General features: G+C 40.0%; 1 long non-coding RNA gene across 1 annotated transcript; it reads left to right on the top strand.

Moving 5' to 3' along the window:
• Positions 1-4,536: 4,536 nt before the first annotated feature.
• On the top strand, positions 4,537-16,290 carry LOC146474585 (uncharacterized). The gene is made up of 3 exons (XR_014866032.1): positions 4,537-4,795; positions 14,850-14,895; positions 15,802-16,290. It is a non-coding gene; the product is annotated as an uncharacterized LOC146474585 (long non-coding RNA).
• Positions 16,291-16,935: the final 645 nt, after the last annotated feature.

Here is a 16,935-nt window from a genome sequence, read left to right as displayed (position 1 = left end):
AAATTCAGACGAGCTGAATTGTGTCCCGTTGTCTGTAACAAGGACTTCCGGAATACCATGTCTGGCAAACTGGACTTTAAGTGCGTGGATCACGCTTGCTGACGTTATTCGTTTCAGTTCCTGTACTTCGAAGTAATTTGACCAGTAGTCCACCATTATCAGGAACTGTTGTGGTCCAAGCTCGAAAATGTCAGCTCCAACTTTGGACCATGGGCGACTGGGCATTTCATGCTGCTGGAGTTCCTCTCGGCATTGCTCTGGCTGGTATGACTGGCAAACGCTGCACTTGGAAACGTAATCTTTGACTCCCGCGTTGATTCTTGGCCAGTAGAGTAGCTCCCGGGCTCTCCTTAGGCATCCACCGATTCCTATGTGCGACCTGTGGATTTCTTTGAGCATATCAGCTCGCAGCGATTGAGGAACAACCAGGCGTTCTCCGCGATAAACCAGTCCACCATCTTCAACTAGCTCGCTTCGGCTGTCGTAGTAAGGTACAAGCTTTGCTGGGCAGTCTTTTCGACATAACGGCCACCCTTTGTGTATCGCACCAATGAGTAGCTGCATCTCTGGGTCATCTGCTGTGACTCGTTTGAACTGTTGTAGTCGGTTGGGCGATACAGAAAGTCCATCTTCATGCTGAACTTCTCGTAAGGCGCGTACTTCACTGCTGTCGTGCTGGGCGTCCTCGGTTGTAAGCCTGTAGGCACGGCTCAGGGCATCTGCAATGAACATTAGACGGCCTTTCTTGTACTGAATGTCCAGAGAATAGTTTTGTAACGCCATGCGCATTCTCTGTAGTCGTTTCGGTGACTGCTGTATAGGCTTCTTGAATACGGCTTGTAGAGGCTCATGGGCAGACTCGACGTTTACGATGTCTCGGCCATATATATACTGGTCAAACTTGTGACAAGACCATACGATGGCAAGAAGCTCTTTCTCGATCTGGGCGTATCTGGTTTCAGTGTCTGTGAGCGCTCTTGAGGCGTAACACACTGGCTGACCTTTCTGCATGAGGACAGCTCCCAGACCTGTTTCAGATGCGTCGCACTGAATGGTAACTTCTTCATTCACGTTGTAGTACTTGAGTACTGGAGATTCAGTCAGGTACTTCTTCACAGTATTAAACGCGATACTGTGCTGCGTCATCCACTGCCACTCCACGTCTTTATCTTCTAATCTCCGCAACGGCTCTGTCATTTCGCTCAGATGCGGCATGAACTTAGAAAGGTAATTCACCATTCCAAGGAAACGTTTAAGGGCTGTGGCGTCTTCTGGCTCAGGCATGGCAACGATCGCTTCAATCTTCCGGGGGTCGGGTTTGAGTCCCTCGGGAGTGAGCAGGTGCCCCATGAATGGTACGTTTGTCTGAGCACGACTGACTTTCTGTTTGTTCAGTTTCAAGTTCCATTCTCTGCATCTTGTGAAGAATGATCGCTCATTTTGTTCTAGGCTCTTGTAAGCTTCTTCAGTGGTGTCGCCGAAACCAGCCATAACAAAGTCATCAGCAATGACTTCTACGCCTTGAAGCCCCTCCACAAATTCGTGCATGGTTCTTTGCCATACTTCTGGAGCGGAACTGATACCGAAGGGCATGCGAAGCCAACGGTAGCGTCCGAAGGGAGTGTTGAGTCGTTTTGTAGCTTGACTCGCGGTCTAGTTTTTTCTGCCAGAATCCGTCTTTTGCGTCAACCACTGTGAAAAGCTTAGCTTTGTCAAGTCGAGTAGCGACCTCTTCTATGGTAGGCATCTGGTAGTGCTCTCGCTTGATCGCTTCGTTCAGATCCCTTGGGTCCAAACAAATTCGAATTTTGTTCGGCTTTATTACTACCAGCATACTTGAGACCCATTCTGTTGGCTCTGTTACTGGTGTGATGACGTTTCGCTGTACTAATTCGTCTAACTTTTCCTTGATTTGTGGGCGTACTGCAACTGGTACTCTCCTCGGGGGGTGAACTTTCGGTTTTACCCTCTCGTCCGTGATAATTTTGTACTCGCCTGGAAGTTCTCCAAGTCCTTCAAACACATCTTTGTGTTCTTCAAGGATCGTGTTACTTTCTGGCGATATCGTGAGCGATAATACGTCACAATCTGCTAGCGTGACGATTCCAAGCGCGATACTTGTGTTGAGTGATAGGATAGGCTGATAATCGCCATTTACAACATTAAAAGTCAGAGTTTTCTTTCTGTCCTTATGCCAGACTGGGAGGTTTATCTTTCCGGCGATTTGTTTTCGTTCACCAGTGTAGGAAACGATTGATTTGTTGCATTTCCTTAGCATTTCGACAGTGTCATCTCCGGTGATTGATTTGTACACTTTGAGTGGTAATAAATCGCATTCGGACCCAGTGTCCACTTGAAAACGGACTACATTTCCGGCCTGTCGTCGGTTTACGTGCAAATTTACAAGGGCTTTGTTCGCACGGCTAGGCTGTTCTCCAACGGTGCAAATTTCATATTGATCAGGTCCATCATCTAATTGCACGGTAGCAACAGTCTTGCTTCGGCAAAGCGATTGGTAGTGATTCATGTTGCCACATCGGTGACATTTCTGACCAAATGCCGGACATTTTTGCTTTGCGGGTGACGTTCCACATCTGCCGCAATTACCACGCGATGTTTGTTTTTGATGTTTGCTGTTTGCTGCACGCGACGGCATCGACGGTCTGTTGCTTTTCGAGCGACCCTGTTTTAACGCATTGACGTTTGCGCTTGCACCCATCAGCTTCACTTGGTGCTCCGTTTGTTCGGCTGCTTTGATAAGATCGACGGCTTTTTGCAGTGTCAAATCACTGTATCGAAGCAGTCTCTCACGCATCTTGTCGTCTCGAATTCCTAAAACGATCCTGTCACGCAAAATCTCCTCTGGGGTAATGTCCTCGTGTTGGCAGTTTTTAGCGATTGTTCTTAACTCTGTAAGATACGCTGCTATATTCTCGCCAGGCTCTTGCTTGCGATTGTTAAATCGGTAGCGTTCGTAGATCACCTGTGTTCGCGGTTCGCAGTATGCGTCAAACTTTGCTAGCACGTGTTCTATTTTGGTTTCATCTTCGTCCTCTCCCCATTCAAAGGCATCGAAGGCTTTCGTGGCATCTTCTCCAATAACTGACAAGAGCGTAGAAACTCTAACCAGTGGCTCCTGTTTAGAAATTCCTGTGGCAATTTCATATCGTGACCACACTTTCTTCCACGCTTTCCAATTTGTGGCTACGTTGTCGTCCATGACAAGCGCTTTTGGCGGTGGCAAGTTTGCAGGAGGCATGAATATCTGTGCAGGCGGAGCGGGCAAGATTTCTAGAGCTTCTCCTGGAGCTTCTTCAGATGTCCCTCCTGCCGGCATCGTGGTTCAGGTTCTGTCTGACACCATGTAACGTTTTATGGTCGTACGTCGGAACGATAGATAGAGAGAGACGCGAGTGCTAGTCAACTCCTAGTTTAATGCAGGCTTCTGTGTTCTGAGAGTTACAATGAATCAATAAAGTACTCTTATACAAACACGCGATATGCGTGGGGTAATCAGAGGTGTCGATTACACTACTATAATTATCATATCGAGATCACGCAAGTTAGTGTCACAATCCGGTATCGTTACATTAATTGTCCGTTATACACTTAAAATATAAAATTTAACCTCGGCAATATGCGAACCGCTGAGGAAACTATCAAACTGTCTTTATTTGGTCCATAGTCTCTCAAAAATCCAGTTTTTTAAGTACGAATTTCACTTATTTTGCCTTGTCAGTCGTCATTTTTTGAAAGTTCAACTGAAAATAACTGATTTGTAAGAGTCACCTTCGTAAATTTACTGGAATTAACAAAATCTTTAAGTTCTTCTATGCGAAGTTCTTGCGCGCACTAACGCATGTAAACCCGTGAGATTTTCAGAAATTTTCTCTTGGTTTTTAAACATTTTTAGCTTGAGTCTAGCCCAGTATCTGCCAATTAACTCAAACTCTCGTTTTGGATAACTTTTTCCTTGATAATAGTAACGCAATACAACCATTAAACTGAAAAAACATTCCCGAAAACGCATTTCGGGAGCTTTCTATCCATTTCTAGCACCCGAAAATTATCGGGGGAAAATTATGTGACTTTTCTCGGGCCCGAAAAGTTCGTGCGCTTTGAGAAACACCAGAAAGCGTTTTCGGGAGCTTTACGGGGAGCTTTTCGGGCCCGAAAAGTTTTCGGGAGTTTTGAGAAACGCACGCCATGCCCGAGAAATAACGACCATTAAATTTTCTTCTGGTTGTTCTCACAAAGCGTTATCAACAAGATCTAGCAATATTTCCAATTTTCTTTTTTTTAATAAAACAATTATTCCATTCGCCCTTGTTGGATATGAGACGATTATAGCCAGCTCGGCGCTACGCGCGTCGATGGCTAACTACCATCTCACATCCAACGTGCACTCGTGGAAAAGTTGTTAAATATGTCTTTCTCAGAATACAGTCTTATCCTTGTTAGCCTTTTTGTTGTTGGGCTCGCGGGAAAGCAGGCACAAAGGCCAAAACGAGTGGCCAAGCCGCGGGGAAATGGGGCGAGAGCGACGACTTCGCCGCTCGTTTGTAGCGTTGCAGTTTGGTCTTCGTGGCAGATATGTCTTCTCACCTTGTAACCAATAATGAACGTTCTTCTTTCCACCAATGAAACTGCGTTGTGATCGTGTCCTCTGTGATTATTTTGACAAGGGAGGGGATCAACTTGGTCGACTTTCGCCGGCGATAAGCATTAAGAAGTCGCCATTTTGAACTAAACACGAACTGAACTGAACCATCGCGAGATGACTCGTGAATTGCAGGTAAGCAGCCTTTGTATCGTAGTTACTAAAACAAGGAATGACCTAAAATGATCTAAAATGACCTAAAATGACCTAAAATGATCTAAAATGACCTAAAATGACCTAAAATGACCTTAAATGATCTAAAACAAATCTGAAATATTCTTAAATGATCTAAATGAAGTGAAACCAAGATAAAATTACAGAATTACAGAACTGAGTGCTTACCAAAGTAAAGGCTGATACCAGGAAGCTGCTGTGAACTGCCGGAAAGACAGAAGAAGACTCGAAAAGTGCCGATGGTTGCGATGACAAAGTTGCGTAAACAAACCGCACTAGAGCGAATCTTTTTTTTTTTTTGGTCGGTCTGAAAGACCCAAAAATATCCGGTGAGGGTAAAAGGCGGAAAGATTTTGCGGAATGGTATGTGGAATGGCGTGCGGAATGGCATAATTATGCGAAATACGATTTACGCGGGAAATAAATTAACTGAAGAGCGCGTCATGTTTTTGCGCCAATTTTATAAGAGCAGCAGCTTTTTTGATGCTGCGGACTCTTGCTAAATATTAACAACAATTCGAGGATTTGATCGTCTGATTGTTGATTTGGAAGAAGTGAGGGTAAAGAAAGCAATGAAAACTGTTTATAGTTTTCGCATTCAAGGAACTATGAGTAAATCCGTAGTAAATTAAATTTCATGTTCACTTTACTCCATGCGACTTCGGTTGACAAAAATAACGTGGCAGCGTGAAGTCTTCTCAGGACAAAGATTGATCCTTTACCGAGGGCAAATAATAAACATTTTTTTCTTTTTTTTTTTTAAACCCTCGGTAAAAGATCAATTCTCATACCCTGTATGCTCGATGATTCATTTATCATGAGCGGGAAAATGAACAACAATTTGACCAAAATGCATTTATGATAAGAATAGTTTCACAACCTTTCAAACAACCAGTGTCGATAATTAGACACCATGCTTGTCATCTGCTTTTTTGCTCTAGGGCTTTTTCGCTTTTAAATCTCATTTTAGGTTGGGACGTCTGGCACTGAAAGGCCTTAATCAAAGACGGATATGTTTAGTTAGATAACGCGTAACTGAACTATAGCTACCTGAATCGCCGTATTAAATAGCTAGGTAGCTAGCTCAGCAGCTCAACATTGACTTGCGTACTCGTCGCTCGACGAAAATGTAAGGTGAGAAAAAGTAGAACATATTTTTCCCATGAGTTGTACAAATTGTAACCGTCAAAGAGTCTGATAAAATGACCGAGTTTAAATTTAAAATTTCTCACTGATAATAGTTTTGGCCTTGGACTGATGTTATTTCTCCAGTCTGGTGTTGCTTTTTGTCTAGGCTACTCGCTGTCACGTTCTTTTTGTCAACTAGAAATTTAATTTATTCTTAGTTCCTTGAATGCGAAACTTCATCGATTTCTTCACTGTCACTTCCGAACCAGCGATCAGACATGTTCTATCCCAGGCGTATATTTTCTAATCCTCGATCTGTTGTTTGGTTGTTTTATAGTCTGCAAAATCGAAAAAAACTGCTGCTCTTATAAAATTGGCGCGAAAACAGGATGCGCTCTCCAGTTAATTTATTCCCCGCGTAAATCGTATTTCGCATAATTATGCCATTCCGCACGCCATTCCACATACCATTCCGCAAAATCTTTCCGTCTTTTACCCTTACCGAAAAATATATTGGCACTGATAAAACGCTTTTGTAAACAATGTAAAGGCATATCTGTGCATCAATAGTCCTTATCACGATTTTCGGTATTTTTTCCCGCGAACTATTTGTAGTAGCAGTTCACGGCTGGTTCGCTATGCAGACAAATGTATGAAAAATTCAAAATACGACTAGACGCTTTCTGGCACAGCTACGTCCCTCCAATTTTTTTTTAATCCTCTTTCTAGTGCCAAAAGTTTCCAATTCATGAATTTTTTAGAAGCGATCAGTTTTATCAAAATTATTTGACATCGGATTTCCATACAAACGCTGTTTTTTCAAGCCTGTTTGCCTACTCGTCAAAATGGCGCCGAAAACCGTGATAAAGCCTATTTCCTTAAATAAACACGCAGTTAACAAATCAAGGGTAACGCATGAATAAAAGATAACTCTGTGCCAGTTCCATATAAAATAGCTGCATCAGTCAAAACCGCGTTGCTGGGCGAAAAATAGAACTTCGCTTCGTACCAATCAAAACTGCGTTGCTGAGCGAAACTTGGAACTTCGCACCAATCAAAACCACGTTGCTGGGGAAAAACTAGACACTTTGCATCAATCAAAGCCGCGGTTGTAATACAGTAATTATCGGGAATTTCCCTGAAGAAGTCTCCGGTAGAGACGAAACGCGTCGGAAATAAACTACAAGAAGTCTTCTGTTGTGCTGCTCACTAGTCTTTGTGGGTTTCGACAAAACGCTGACCCCCGGGTCAGCTGACCCCCTAACTGACCCCCTCAAAAAATCTCAGGGAAAAACAAATAAATGTTAAATTAAAGTTATAAACCAACCTGAAATTTCCAAGATGACGAAATGCAACACAAATCATGAGGAACGGATACACCTGTTTCTCACCATAAACCAACGTTCCGATGCACCCAGTTCTCGTTGTGACCAAAATAGTTTGAAAGGGATTCATAATATCATCATGAAGTTGACAACCATTCAAATAGCCAAAATCGCCGCTAGACAGAAGATTTTTGATTGCAATCAAAGAATCAAGCGTCTGTTCGAAAAAAAAAATCCCAGTTCCACTAGGTAACTTTAAAAAAAAACTTCAGTAAGCTTCAAAAGCCGATGATCGAAACTGATGTTCGAAAGTCAATTTTCTGACAGGAGCGAATTGTTTTCGTCAAAACAATCTGTCGTTACGGAAAGGGGTTATAGACTCTAAACTGTAACACATGATTTCAGGAAAATGCGTCGGGTAATTTTGTGAGGTTTTTTGTTATAAGCCATTTCTAATACTACAAAGCAGTGATCCCTTAAACAAGCTAAAGATGACCAATGTAAGATTAGAACGGAAGCAAATTTAGGAAGAAATTTTGAAAAATAAATAAATCAATCAAAATAAACTACACACCCGAGATCGCCAGCGAGGGAATCCGTCAGCGCGGGAATAGCGAACCAGAGCGGGACCTAGAATCTACTTTCTGCTGTATTTTACCGTGGGAATTGTTTCCAGATGTTATTTCGTGACAACAGTCAACAGTCAAACGTTAAATTGAGTGGTAACTCACTCGACATTTGCGCTGTTTCATCTTGCAGGTTAACTTTATAACTTTAATTTAAGATTTTTTGTTTTTCACTGAGATTTTTTGAGGGGGTCAGTTAGGGGGTCAGTTGGGGGTCAGTAGGGGGTCAGCGTTTTGTCGAAACCCAGTCTTTGTTATAAAATTAAAAAAATAAAATCATTTTAGATCATTTTAGGTCATTTTAGATCATTTTAGGTCATTTTAGATTCATATTAGGTCATTTAAGGTCATTTTAGGTCATTTTAGATCATTTTAGGTCATTCCTTGTTTTAGTAACTACGGCCTTTGTATTATTTTCGTGCAGTGTTTTGCAGGACTTTTCTTTGTACTGTAAACTACATTCGATGCCAGTTGAAACCCGGATGGCTGACGCAAAGCTGTCGTCCTTTTGCTAGATGTGCGGGTTTTAATTTCGAGATCTGTGCAATGTTTCTGTGGAACTTAAACTGCGGAACACTTTATTACCTGATGCACGTTTTCCTGGTTTTACAAGTATCATAAGTTCGACTTCAGCTCGAGAACAATAAAAACTTACTGATTGACCATGCCCCTGGGCAGGATGAAAGTCATCTCACCATGCATGATAAACTTTATCTGACCCAAAATTATTTCCATCTTGTCCTTGCTGGAAACCACGTACCCTGCAGGCAGAGCTTTTCTTAACTCCACAGGAAGAAAGAAAGGCTCTGCAGAAATTGTGTTTTATGGAGTATGCTCATATTTGCTTGGATATACTGTAGTTTCAAATTCAGGGTGTCTGAAAAACTCAGACCTCAGACCCTGGAAAAGCTCAGACCCCCTTAAAGATCATTTTGGGACTTAGCTTCCTGTCACAACATTGATGATCAACCAAAAGCTAAATTTTACAAATACAAAATGTTAATTGTTAAGACTGGTGATAGTTGATCATTCACCGAAGTGGAGGTGAATAGTGATGGATATTTACCCAGTCGCAAAGCGGTGAGGTAAATATCCATCACTTTCACCGACACTGAGGTGAATAATTGTTTTAGTATATACCACACAAGCTGAATAACCAGTGGACCACAAAATTATTTTATTTCTGACAATATTTATTTTATTCAGATAATACTGACAAAATGGTATGAAATTTAAAAAATCTTGCACACCACGCGGTAAGCAATTTCTCATGCAGTAGAAAGTTCTGTCTCGCTTCCTTGCAGACAAATAAAACTTTTGGAGACAGTTGTTTAGTTCCTACAGTTGTTGCCATTTATGTATTTTTTTAACAGCCACCTTGTTTATTGAGTAACCATGGCGAAACGGGTAGTACTTGGCTAATGACCTCCAAACTAACCAATCAGTACATGCGAGAAGTACTATTCACTTGTGTGGTATATACTAATTTTATCTGTTTGGGGTGATCTACCGCACCGCTATCGTAAATTCAATTCAATGGTATTTAGGCATTTTAAAACTTTTCTTTAGTGCTGAGTTAGGTGACACACAGCCAGATTTTATTATTAACAGGACCTAGCACCACTGTGACCTTGAAAATTATGCTATTAGTGTTTTTTGTTTCTAAACTAGTTGTTGTCACCAAAGGATTATTTTCAACTTGTGTTAAATATTTATCGCTTTCAAGCCTTTTACTGAAGTGTTTGTTTGCCTTGTTTGATGGCTAATTGTGCATTTTAGGAGTATCTGGTCACTGCAGCCTGATATTGTTATGGCAAAATGTTTGTAACCAGTATCTGTTTCTGAGACACCCTTCAAATTCAGGCCAAGTCCTATGGCTTCAAATTAGTGTTTACCCAACAACAGCAACAAGCTTCCCCTAAATGGAAAATTTCGGAATTCAGATATCAGTAACTGCTTCCATCTCGATACCACTGAGGCCTTCAATTTTCACTGTTGAGTAAAGGTACACGCAAGTCATTTGAATTGTTGTGTGAATCATTTTGAAAGGCATTTCCTCACCAGAACTATGCACTTCTTTCAAAACTTATGGAAAAGCTGTAATTTAGGAACACAAAGAATCAGTCAATTGAAGGGCTGGGAGCATAACGGATTTCAGCCCGTTTTTCGATTTTGCTTGGATTTGTCCGAATTTTTGCATGTGAACGTCAATTCGATTGAAAAACATTGTCCAGTGTTTTTTTTCCGCCGATTTGTGTTTCGTATTGGGAATAGCTACCATCTTCTAAAGAAAAATCGATAACATGATAGTCAATATGGATGACCAAAAGGACAATGCATTGAGTATTAATATTTGTATTAAATATAAACTTGTGGTCTTTGAACCATGGGACACGAAAGCGGTCTTTCTCGCGGGAGAAACGAAAAGAATTCTGTTATGCTTTTATTTGATTCTGTTACAAACTACTACATGCGTGACAGGAATGTAAGAAACGCACAACAGATACAATACGTCATCAAAATGTCAGCACATTTCTTGGCCACAGTTCTCACCACTAAAAAGTCATTTTTATATGTTCGCTGGCAATGTATTACCTTTAGCAGCACATAAATGCTTTGTTTATCGTTTGATCACCATGTTGAAATGCTTTCCTAAATGTGTTTCACAGAGAAAATCTATTTTCGAACAGTTCTCACCCCATTACGTAAAAATAATTCAAAATTCTATTAATTTCTTTATTGCGACATGGGTGAGAACTGTTGCCAAAGTACTAAGATGCACTTTTGCTGTGATCAAAAGGGGTAGAATAGAAGGGCAACAAATCGGTTTTTCATTGAGAGAAAACTGATCTCGAAACAAGCCATTTCCTTCCCTGCAACACGATTTGAATAAGCAAGAACTGAGGGCGAGAACGGTTACGCATTGAAAGAAAACAAAGTTCTATGTCACGCACTGCGTGACTTACGGCTTTACTGGCTTTCAAGAGAGCGGTCTTTGTATGAAGTGCAGTTATTTTCCCTAACGGTTAAGTGAAACGTTACAGCCACTAGTTGGTTCTATCGCCTCGAAGGGAAAACACAAAATTGGAGCTAGCATTTTGGTGAAATCACGCTAAAGCTATTTGCGCCACACTTAACCTACGGCTAAAAAGTAACTTTCTTGACTTCGTTAATGCACAAAGCAAAAATATGCACCATACGACTTGGCTGACCGCAAGCCGTAACTTACTTTACAATGTCTCCGCTTCCCAAATAGGCACGGTCACCTTACAACAAGAACGCGCGGTCCGAGTCCTCTTAACCGACGAGTACGACGTGGACAACATTACCCTTCCAAGTGCGTTCACTGGTAAACAAGCAAACCACCACATCCCCCCCCACCCCCCAACTCAGTGTTGTTTTCTAGGTCACGAACAGTCTCCTGGCAAGCATCACCTTCCAAATCAACATTGCATAAGGGGGAGGGGGGGAGGGAGAAGTAACTGTGGTAGAATTACGAAGAGATAACAGTAAGTGAGTGGTTTTTCCATCTGTTTTCAGTTGTCATTGCATAGGGGGAGGGGGTGGGAGAGAGAAGTAAAGTTCTGTGGTAGAATGATCAAGAGAGAAATCGTAAGCAAGTGGTTTTTGCGCTGTTCGTGTTTGGTTTTCTCAAGGAGTTTTGTGCACGATTGCAAAACCGCGAAATGTTTTTTAAACCTGGAAGAGCAAAAATTCGGAAACCGGGCTAAAATTCGACATAAGTCGGTTATGCTCTCAGCCCTTCAATTGTTTTTCAAAGGCAGAATGATGATTTGAAATAAATGTGATGGTATATTTCAAGCCTAGTGAATGAATGAGAAATTGATGTATTATTCTAGAAAGTGACACAGGCATGCTCAGAAAAAAGAAATCCAAGTGCTCCGATCAGGAGACCTTCCGATTACTAGTTCAGATGCTCTACCACTGAGCTATAGGAGACTCGTGGGAGCTTAGGCCAATATACACTGTACCACATGTTCAACATTCAAATCCTAGCAGTATGAAGGATATTTGCCCCATGAACCTAGTTTAATGGCTTTTGCTCCTATGAGTCTCCTGTAGCTCAGTGGTAGAGCATCTGAACTAGTATTCGGAAGGTCTTAGGCTCAACTCCTGATAGGAGCACTCAGATTTCTTTTTTCCGAGTGTGCCTGTGTCACTTTCTAGAATAATACATCATAAGTCAGTTATCAAAGAATGATTTCTTTGCTTTTAACTCTGACTCTTAATTCCATGTTTAAGCTGTCAAGTATTCCTCAAAGTGTGTTTGCTTTAGCATTCTAAAAGTGGAGGTGTGTGATGAAGTCTTATTAAGCATAGATTCAAAACATTACTCCATCGAGGCTCTCAAGCTTATAAGAAATTGTTTTGCCTTGGTGCAGTGAGCTCATTTTTGGCTTTCAGTTTTTAATTTATTTTAAAAATGATATGTGCACTATCAAAACCGGTCTAATGACAGAAAACCAGAGTGACTAGGCCAAAAGTTTGGACTTAATAGAGACCTCAAAGGCTTGACATGATTTCTGCAGTCTGAAAACGTTTGTCACAGTTCATGCCAGTCCTTACACTGTTAAACACGGGTGAAATAATTCTGGGATGAGCTAATCTGAGAGCAAAACCATGTAAACAACATCATGGAAATGACTGGACACCAAGCTGAACTTGTCCCAGAATGAGAAGTGATCCATGTAAACAGGCTGGAGATGATACTGTGTAGTGATCTCAATAACAACTTTTGTAGTACTAATAAAATTTAAGATTCTGTACTCTTAAGTAATAAAAATCATAAAATTTGGGAACAATCTATTTAGACCAACCAAACTTCATTAGCCCTGTTGAAAGAACAAACATGTTCCCAAAGTTTACAATAAAATAATAATTGTTGCCTTCAGCAAAGAGATTTGTGTTGCATAAGTTTCTTGTGCAAGAAAGCAGCACTTCCTAACAACAACCCATGCATTTCAAGGTGACTGGGTAAAATTGTAAGAACACTGACTGTGCTGTGATGGCAATTTTTGTCAATGATCCTGATCACAATGAAAAGCAATGGAGGTCACTCAATACACTTGTACTGTAAAAATTTGAATTTATTATAGCCCGCAAAATCTTCAGTAGAATGAGTGCTATAGGCGCTCTATTTTTTAAGGCCAATTTAGACAGTACAGCTTTTGCTTATGACTGTTGCATGCAATTTCTTTTTTGTGCGCTGCTCACGTCATGAAAAAAATTGTACACAACTCTCGTCATTCAACATGCCCATTGCCTACAACTATGACTGTCATACATATAGGATTTTAAAATATGTTTCACAATCCTACAATATTTTATATGTCATGCACAACAAGTTGTAAGTTTGATTTACATGAAACATGAGTCAAGAATTTTTAATGAGTCCAGAGATTTTTGTAGCCTCCCACGCAGTCGTTTTTAGGGGACTCGTATTACGAGGTAATACGAGTCCCCTAAAAACGACTGCGTGGGAGGCTAGAGATTTTTGAGGCTATCTGTAAAATCAAAGTCAACGAAAAGTTTGACTTATTCACTGAAGATTTTCTGTGAAAAAAACCGGATACTTTTTTTTCCAGATAGAACATCATGAATTCTTTAAACAAGAAACTGAACTAGTCAGGAGACAGGGTATATGTAGCTAGGGTAATGTAAATTGTCTGACTGGTAAAAAAGAGCTTGACCAATATCAAATAACTTCAAACCCCAACCCTAGATCAAATAATGATACTCCCTTGGGTTGGGCTAATAAACTTTATCTTTACAGGGTGGCCCAGTCAGCAGCAAGGCTGGTATCCATAGGGGCCCTGTAAGTTTGTGGATATTAATTGACCTAGTGATAGACTAAATACATGTATTTTTGGTAAACTTATTATCAGAAGATTGGCCAGAAGACAACCTTGGGTGGTCACCTTTTTTAGATAGAATGCTGTGCAACTGTATAATATTGGGAAGAATGCCAATAACACAAACCAACACTGGAATTATTAACCCTTAATATCAAAGAACAAATTCTCCTACCTTTTTCCCATACTTTTCCTATAAAAGTACTTGGGAGACGTTATTAAAATATCAAGAAATTTCATTTTGGGTTATCATATCCTTAATTCTCATGACCTCAGGGGTGGAATAAGCATTGATATTACTAGGGGAAATTTGATACTGATCACTGTTAATACAATACAAGTCAGAATAATAATATTATTCGTGTGTGTTTATTATGTATACCAAATAGGTTTTTAGCTATGTTTTTTAAAAATGTTTTCATGCTATGATCTTCAGATTTAATAACTTAAATATTCCTTTATAAATTATTTTTCAGCTAGGTCACTCACTTTTCTAAAGTTCTTCACTTCCAAGTGTACTAAAGTTTCTATCTTTTATACATGCAGACATCCATAAGAAATTGACCAGTCCTCTTTTTATGGTCAGTCTCAACTTTTAGTGAACTGTGCATGTGCTGCATGAAACTGTCGTACTCTTGAACAGCAAAGACAAAAATCATGTTAAACAGCTTGGGATTTATGCAACCTGAATTTCTCTGTATACTGAGCAAATAAAAGTTTTCACCTACATCTAGACCGAGAATGCTGTATTATTCGGTGAGTGAAACAGGCATACTCGGAAAAGGAAATCATGTAGACTGTTTTACAATAAAAAAAAGGAAATAACTTTATAATCTACAAGAGGCAAAATAAAAGACTGCAGGGTTTGTTTTCCTTAGGCCATTTGGTGCACTTTGTCTGCTTTGTCAAGTCAAGAATTCAATCATTGTTGATGAAAAATAACCTGTCTATTCAGATAGGCCACTCTGAAATAATAATAACCAATCTTAATCATCATCATCATCATTATCATCTTCTTATCATGGTAACAATTAAGTTTCTTGATATTTCTGATTTTATGTAGATTAAGGGCAGATGGATGACATTGGGATCAAGAATTAGCTGAACAGGTTAGTTCAAACATGGAAGCTACTTAGGACAAAGTAGTCAGATCAAATAAACAGTAGTTGTAAGTGTTCGGCAGTAGCTCCTATCTAACGAAACTATTGTAAATGCATTATAGACAATTCACTACCTTACAGAGAGCAGTAAGTTAATTATGAAAAGTCAATCCATTTTAAAGGGGCTCTATCGTGGGGATTTCTATGTGTTTTGATCAAGAATTGTGCTGCAACTGAATCTAAGTACCTATTCCTGTTTATGAAATGCCCCCAAAAGCACCAATAAAAAGAAGATGTCAAGTTTTCAATTTTTAGCAATTTTTCAAAGACACAAGAGGACTTGAAAAAGTTGGCCGTTTTTTTCAAGTTACAACCCACTTCTATCTTCGCCATCTGTAGCCAGGCTTGTAATTACGTGTAATCACAGTGTACACTATAGTGTTGTAACTTTTAACAAAACTGCAACCTTCATTTTTGGGCTTGCATGTGTGAAAGTGCATCTAGGTACTTCAATGAAAGTGTTACTTAAAGTAACTGACATTGTCCTCCAACCATTTTCTTAGCAACATAGGTCATTCAATGCCTTGTGACATCACACCTGGGTATACATAACCTTGGCTAAAACGGCAACGCAACTATATTAACAGAACTTGTCATTGTCAGATTCACGCTTGGTCAATACTTACCAGCCGTTACCCTTGCTGAAGGGAATGTTAGACAAAATAGACATTACCTCGCTCCGAAGACCGTTTTCCACTTTAGGGACTAATACACAAACTCTAATTTTCACCATCCCTCCAATAACTGCCACGTGGGCTACAAACGTACTTTTCCTAACTCAATACTGGTTGAAAACTTATCTGTGTGCGTAGTGAGGATATTTTTTGATTAATTTATTTTGCTTTTCTGAAATAGATTGACAGAAACATAACTGGAGTTATAATTGGATGAAGCACCGCAGAAGATACATAAGAAGACTAAGAGGCAGATTATGAGGACATAATGAAAATAATGGAACTTTGTGCAAAAAAGTTTGTTGAATTAAAGAAACTCACATTGAACGGCCAGCATCAAGTTGAAGTCAATCTATTGTACCATTCTGAGAGAATCGCTGCTTGTAAACCATTCACACTTTTAAACTTTAAGCGATTCGTTAATTCTTTCAGTTGATCCTTTCGCCCGTACCAAGAGAGCCATTTTTTTTACGAGATTTTAAAACAAACAAACAAATAAACACATCAAAATTGAATGAAGTCTTTATAGCTTTGGAATAAATTTGCTTTAAACGTAAGAAGTCGCCATCTATATCCATACACTTATTTATAGCTTGTTTTGCAGCGCTTGGTGCACTGATAAATGTTGCAAATGTCATAGATAACAGAATAAACAGAGAGTTGAAAGGTTTTGGAGATAGACAGTCATATCATGTCTAGGAGGGGCTCAAGATTTTGAGCTATTGATGAGTCAGGGAACATGAAAAGATCATCTCACTGGCACAAATTCTTGAGGGATCTCACCAGCCATCGACCATATGTTATTTGTCCCGTTGAGTTAGCTGAACAGTAGATTTGCAAAAGGAAAAATATTGGCTTGCGGAAAGAACTATTTATGAAGGCTCTTAGTAGTTTTCCATTCTTGCTCGTAATGCTAACGAAAATCAGCGGCCGGTTTTGCTTTGATGAGGCCTCTTTAACCCGCTAAACGTTCGAGTAATGAGTTGTAAAATTCGATCGAGGTACGATTTTCCTTTCTATCTGTGAATATATTAACTTTCATGATGTTCCAGCTGGCTTCAATGCTGAACACACTTTTTCATTAATTGAAGAGAGGAAAGACTTCTATTGATCGTCATAAGCAACCCTATTGACCAACGCTGTTGGTAGACACCGGCGCGCGGACAAAACTTTGTAAGGGGCGCTGAACGCAATTTAATGGAACTTGTTAGTCGTTTGTGAACAGAGACGGTTTTAGAATTTTTGTTGCCCAAATATATCTTGGCTACCAGAATTCAGTGCTGTCTATAACACAGAGGATTTGTAGTACCATTTT

The sequence above is a fragment of the Pavona decussata genome, unplaced genomic scaffold (assembly GCF_977016875.1).
Source record: "Pavona decussata unplaced genomic scaffold, jaPavDecu1.1 SCAFFOLD_87, whole genome shotgun sequence".
In the NCBI taxonomy this organism is placed as follows: Eukaryota; Metazoa; Cnidaria; class Anthozoa; order Scleractinia; family Agariciidae; genus Pavona; species Pavona decussata.
This window is presented reverse-complemented; position numbering and strand designations above follow the sequence as displayed.